General features: G+C 43.0%; 1 protein-coding gene across 1 annotated transcript in view; it reads right to left on the reverse strand.

Annotated features, from left to right (window-relative positions):
• The window catches only part of LOC137432192 (echinoderm microtubule-associated protein-like 6), a 352,018-nt gene that overhangs the window by 97,011 nt on the left and 249,007 nt on the right, over positions 1-6,000 (reverse strand). The gene's annotated exons all lie outside the window — the stretch shown is intronic.

A 6,000-nucleotide genomic window follows, 5' to 3' on the forward strand; every position in this document is an offset into this window, starting at 1 on the left:
TTGAAGATTTTAGAAATTTGGCCGATGTTGACATTTTCACTTTTAGACCTAAAACATAAGTTGGTGGTTGAATTCAGTGACTGGATATGCAAATCCTGCTCAAATGTCAATCAGATGAAAATTGAGGATATAATAACTTCACCGAAGTTGTTGAATTTTGGCTTATGTTGACCTTTTGGCCTATGTTGACCTCAGTATCAATAGGCTTCTTCCTTTTGACCAACTCTACCATTTGGTGAAGTCCGTAAAGATCGGTTTAAAATTGTGATCTGTAGGCGATTGACATGCAGACAAACAAACAGACAAAAAACAGACAGACAGGCAAACAGACAGAGACAAACAGACAGAATAACACACAAGACGAACCAATTTCCTTGAAAAAATCTTCGATTTTTGCAAGTAATAACTACATGGAAATAAATGTAAAGGGATCAACTCTATATTTAAAATTAATGGGGGGTAGAGGGGAAGTGGAGAGGGGGGTGGTGTCCATGGGGGCTAAATTGAAAAAAAAAAAAAAAAAGCGAATCAATTTCGAGAAGGTTATTGAAGTATGGATGTTATGGGAGGTTAAGGATGCATTCGGGAGCATAATAGGAGGGAAAAAGAGATCAGATAGTAGTGTGGGAATGGCATTAAGGATTTGGAGGTGAGGGACAGCAGGGGTCAAAAGCCGAAGCCATATTTACATAGATAGTGAATTAAAGACACCTCAGAGTAAAGACGGTTTTCCATAATACCAATACAATCTACAATAATAAATGTCAGTGTGTGTGTGTGTGTGTGTGTGTGTGTGTGTGTGTGTGTGTGTGTGTGTGTGTGTGTCAGTGTGTGCGTCTCCTCCATTACTCCAAAACCATGAAAGCTAGCGGATCGAAACTTTGCATGCATACTTAGGGAACTTGAAGGACGTGCATAAATGAAAATTAGGCAATTGGGTAAATTTAAACATGCCTTTTGATGATAAATAAAGGGCTGCTTATCATGAAAAAAAAACAAAAAAGGTTTGCCCCTGGTAGGCCCGTTTTCACCTTGCAGGAGTCTTAAACTGCCATTTTGTTTCGGCCTGCTCAAAAACGCATTGCCTTGGAACAAGCTGCAATAGTTTCTGTATGAAAACGCGCTCATCATCGAATGCCTGATCTTCGTACCTAAGAATCGCTAATCGCTTGCCAAGCCAGCCGTTCCATATCAACCGTTTCATTGACGTGCTGGCTTGAGTGCTTAAGACATTTGGTGAGTGCTCTCCAAGCTGCTTGGTAATGGAACACACCCCCTGTTTCACCTTTCCATTTGCTTTATTTGTCTTTTTGATTAAATATTTCTAATGAGTGTTACTCAACTTTGAGTGATTTCTTCAATGTTTGTTTGTTTGCAAACTATGGCGATACAGTCCACAGTGGTCCTTTTTTCGGTGATAGTCCTTTTTCCGGGCTGGGTGGAGCAGGCCGTATTTACTAGATTGAAATTTTTTTTCTTTCTTTCACACAAGATCGCATCGTTTCACCTTTTTTGCAATCTGCTTTCATTTAGGATGTTATTTAGTTGAATTAGGAGTTTGGAGCGATGTTATCTTACATATAAAAGTGAATGAGACATTTGTTTGTTTGTTTGCGACACTACTCCTCTGAGTTCTCAAGGTTAATCGTGACGAAACTTTATAGGATCACTTTTTTTTTTTAACCACGATACACATTACTAGGGGTTTAAACAGTCATTTTCTCACAATTCATAACTTATTTAAAGACACGAGCCACCACCCGTCACAGGGAAGGGGAGGGAGTCCGGAGCGAGGGGTGGGGTGGGAGGATGGAGAGGAAGAGGTGGGATTGTTTGCCAGAGGAAAGGGGTAGGAGGAGGGAAGGAAATGGGTGGTGTGGGAGTCTAGAGGGTGTGGGATGGCATCGGGAGGAGGTGAGAGAAGGGATGTGAAGAGGTGGAGTGGGAGTCTGGATAGATGGGGTGAGTGGAGTTTGGAATAGGGTGGGGTGGGAGTCTGGAGGGAGGGGGGATGGGGCGGTAGGAGGCAGGGGAAGAGGTGTGAGGAGGAATGGGAAGAGGTGGGAGGAGGCAGGGGAAGAGGTGGGAGGAGGGTAGGGGAAGAGGTGGGAGGAGGGAACCGGCTTTGGTACCTTTGCTAGTAATAAAATGAGGTACATTTGCAAGAAATAAAAAATATGTAATTATATTATGAAATATATAATTATATTATCAAAGCAACAATATAATACTCTGAATTAATTTAGCAAGAAAGGTTTCTATGCTTGGATTGATTTGATGACGCTTTCAAACATGTTCATATTTTGTATGAAAAAGACCAGAAAATTCCTATCCTGTTGTTTTACACCGAATAAATGCCCTCTTTATACCTCTCTGGAATACACACACACACACACACACACACACACACACACACACACACACACACACACACACACACACACACACACACACGTTGCTCATTATAGCTCATTGAGAGCTGCCATTTCTCCGATGCCGATTACCCTACTGTTAGCTTGTCCCAATATATAGCACGTAACGATGTACTCAGACCACCAAAGTTTGCCTTCCTGAAATATAATATCCTTCCTCAACGATCCCAAATCTGAACTCTTAACATAATCCCTACACACACTGTTATTATCACTCGTCCCTAAAATCTCGTCTACCCCCTGCCTCCTCTACTACATTCAGATCATTACTTAAAAAGAGATCAAACACAATACCCTCCTGAAGCCACCGCATGAGCTGGTTTAACAAAAACAATCCTGGACTAGGCCTAGAAGCTCCTCAACTGCCCTTTCCATGTTCATGAACCCAATCTATCCCTGGCAAATTAAAGTCACCCATAATTAATACTCTTCCCTGACCACAGGCATTTCTGAATTCTTAATAAACCCTTTTGATCTTCTCTTCCTTCACGCCAGGAACCCCATAGAAGCACCCTGCAATTACTTTACTATTATTAGAATGTCTCCATCAACACAAATTCCTCGACATTAATTCCATCTTTACTGTCGCACCCGTCTTGTGCATGCAGTCTACTAGTCTTGTGCATGCAGTCTACTAGTCTTGTGCATGCAGTCTACTAGTCTTGTGCATGCAGTCTACTAGTCTTGTGCATGCAGTCTACTAGTCTTGTGCATGCAGTCTACTAGTCTTGTGCATGCAGTCTACTAGTCTTGTGCATGCAGTCTACTAGTCTTGTGCATGCAGTCTACTAGTCTTGTGCATGCAGTCTACTAGTCTTGTGCATGCAGTCTACTAGTCTTGTGCATGCAGTCTACTAGTCTTGTGCATGCAGTCTACTAGTCTTGTGCATGCAGTCTACTAGTCTTGTGCATGCAGTCTACTAGTCTTGTGCATGCAGTCTACTAGTCTTGTGCATGCAGTCTACTAGTCTTGTGCATGCAGTCTACTAGTCTTGTGCATGCAGTCTGCTAGTCTTGTGCATGCAGTCTACTAGTCTTGTGCATGCAGTCTACTAGTCTTGTGCATGCAGTCTACTAGTCTTGTGCATGCAGTCTACTAGTCTTGTGCATGCAGTCTACTAGTCTTGTGCATGCAGTCTACTAGTCTTGTGCATGCAGTCTACTAGTCTTGTGCATGCAGTCTACTAGTCTTGTGCATGCAGTCTACTAGTCTTGTGCATGCAGTCTACTAGTCTTGTGCATGCAGTCTACTAGTCTTGTGCATGCAGTCTACTAGTCTTGTGCATGCAGTCTACTAGTCTTGTGCATGCAGTCTACTAGTCTTGTGCATGCAGTCTACTAGTCTTGTGCATGCAGTCTACTAGTCTTGTGCATGCAGTCTACTAGTCTTGTGCATGCAGTCTACGAGTCTTGTGCATGCAGTCTACGAGTCTTGTGCATGCAGTCTACTAGTCTTGTGCATGCAGTCTACTAGTCTTGTGCATGCAGTCTACTAGTCTTGTGCATGCAGTCTACTAGTCTTGTGCATGCAGTCTACTAGTCTTGTGCATGCAGTCTACTAGTCTTGTGCATGCAGTCTACTAGTCTTGTGCATGCAGTCTACTAGTCTTGTGCATGCAGTCTACTAGTCTTGTGCATGCAGTCTACTAGTCTTGTGCATGCAGTCTACTAGTCTTGTGCATGCAGTCTACTAGTCTTGTGCATGCAGTCTACGAGTCTTGTGCATGCAGTCTACTAGTCTTGTGCATGCAGTCTACTAGTCTTGTGCATGCAGTCTACTAGTCTTGTGCATGCAGTCTACTAGTCTTGTGCATGCAGTCTACTAGTCTTGTGCATGCAGTCTACGAGTCTTGTGCATGCAGTCTACTAGTCTTGTGCATGCAGTCTACTAGTCTTGTGCATGCAGTCTACGAGTCTTGTGCATGCAGTCCACTAGTCTTGTGCATGCAGTCTACGAGTCTTGTGCATGCAGTCTACTAGTCTTGTGCATGCAGTCCACTAGTCTTGTGCATGCAGTCCACTAGTCTTGTGCATGCAGTCCACTAGTCTTGTGCATGCAGTCTACGAGTCTTGTGCATGCAGTCCACTAGTCTTGTGCATGCAGTCTACGAGTCTTGTGCATGCAGTCTACTAGTCTTGTGCATGCATGTCCACTAGTCTTGTGCATGCAGTCCACTAGTCTTGTGCATGCAGTCTACTAGTCTTGTCATCCAATTTTCTTCCCTTATTAGATACACACCATCTTTTAAGAACAGCACTCTGTGACAATATCATGCTCCTTGCTATATATGATTTGGCGTCAAGCTCTTCCGTATTATTATTTAAAATTCTGCCATTGGTATGTAAGTTCTCTTTCACTCTTTCCCTTCCAGTAAGTAGTTTTCCTGCCTGCCATTCCCAATCATTTATCAGTTTCCCTCCTTTTAGCCACTTCACCCTCCTCTACCCGACAAAAGCCTTCGTTATACTGCTCCTGCTCATCCTCTTTCGGTACCGAAGATGGACAGAGCTTATGTCTTCACCCCTGTTTGTCTGTCTGTCTGTCTGTCTGTCTGTGAGCAACATATCTCAAAAATCTTTGGAAGGATTCGGACAAAAGTTGGTGGACAGGTTGGGTGTTTGACAAGGAAGAATCGATGAAATGTTGGTGAAGATCTGAATATGGATTCGGATATGAGAATTACAAAAACAATTCTGCACCATTGAGAGGTGGTGCCAAAAGCGATACACAGCACAATATCGCAAAAAGCTATGGAAGGATTCGGACAAAACTTGGTGGACAGGTTGGGTGTGAGACAAGAACGAACTTCAATTTTTGTGAAGATCCGGATTCAGGCACGAGAATGTTTTTTAGTGATTCTTCACCAGTGAGAGATGGGGCCCAAACGATGGAAAGCACAATATCACAATATCACAAAAAGCAATGGACAGATTCAGACGGAGCTCGATGGACAGGTTGGCTGTGCGACAGGGATGAACTGATTCAATTTTGGTGAAGGTCCGGATACGGATGCGGACACGAAAACATTTGAATTTTTAAAAGTGATTCTTGACAATAGAGAATGAATGAATGAATGAATGAATGATCGTTTTAAGGCCATTTTCCCCGCTAGAGCGGGGGTTAGCCTTGCGGCCCCCATGACAATCATGGTTCCCTGTTTGAGGCAATGTTTTTATGGCCGGATGCCCTTCCTGACGCCAATACAACTGACAATATTGACAAATTGACAAATCTTGACAATAGAGAGGTGGGGCAAAACGATATATAGCACGATATTTCAAAAACATGCTCACAGATTATGACAAAACTTGGTGGATAAGTTGGGTAGGTGACAAGACCAAGCCAATTATATTTTGATTCAGGTTCGGATGCAGATCTGACCTATCAGTGGGCTACAAAACATAAACTGTTCAGCCTAGCGAGGTATATGCTCCACAGATGGCCATTCTAGTTCTCTCTGGGTCAGTTTCCATCTCCCGAGAAGTTAGCCAACATTACTCCAATGCACAAAAATGGAGCAAAAACGGTCCTCTTAACTGCAGGCCTATTAGTTTGCTTCCAATTATA

Source organism: Myxine glutinosa, chromosome 1, assembly GCF_964187855.1.
Source record: "Myxine glutinosa chromosome 1, kmMyxGlut1.1, whole genome shotgun sequence".
NCBI lineage: Eukaryota > Metazoa > Chordata > Myxini > Myxiniformes > Myxinidae > Myxine > Myxine glutinosa.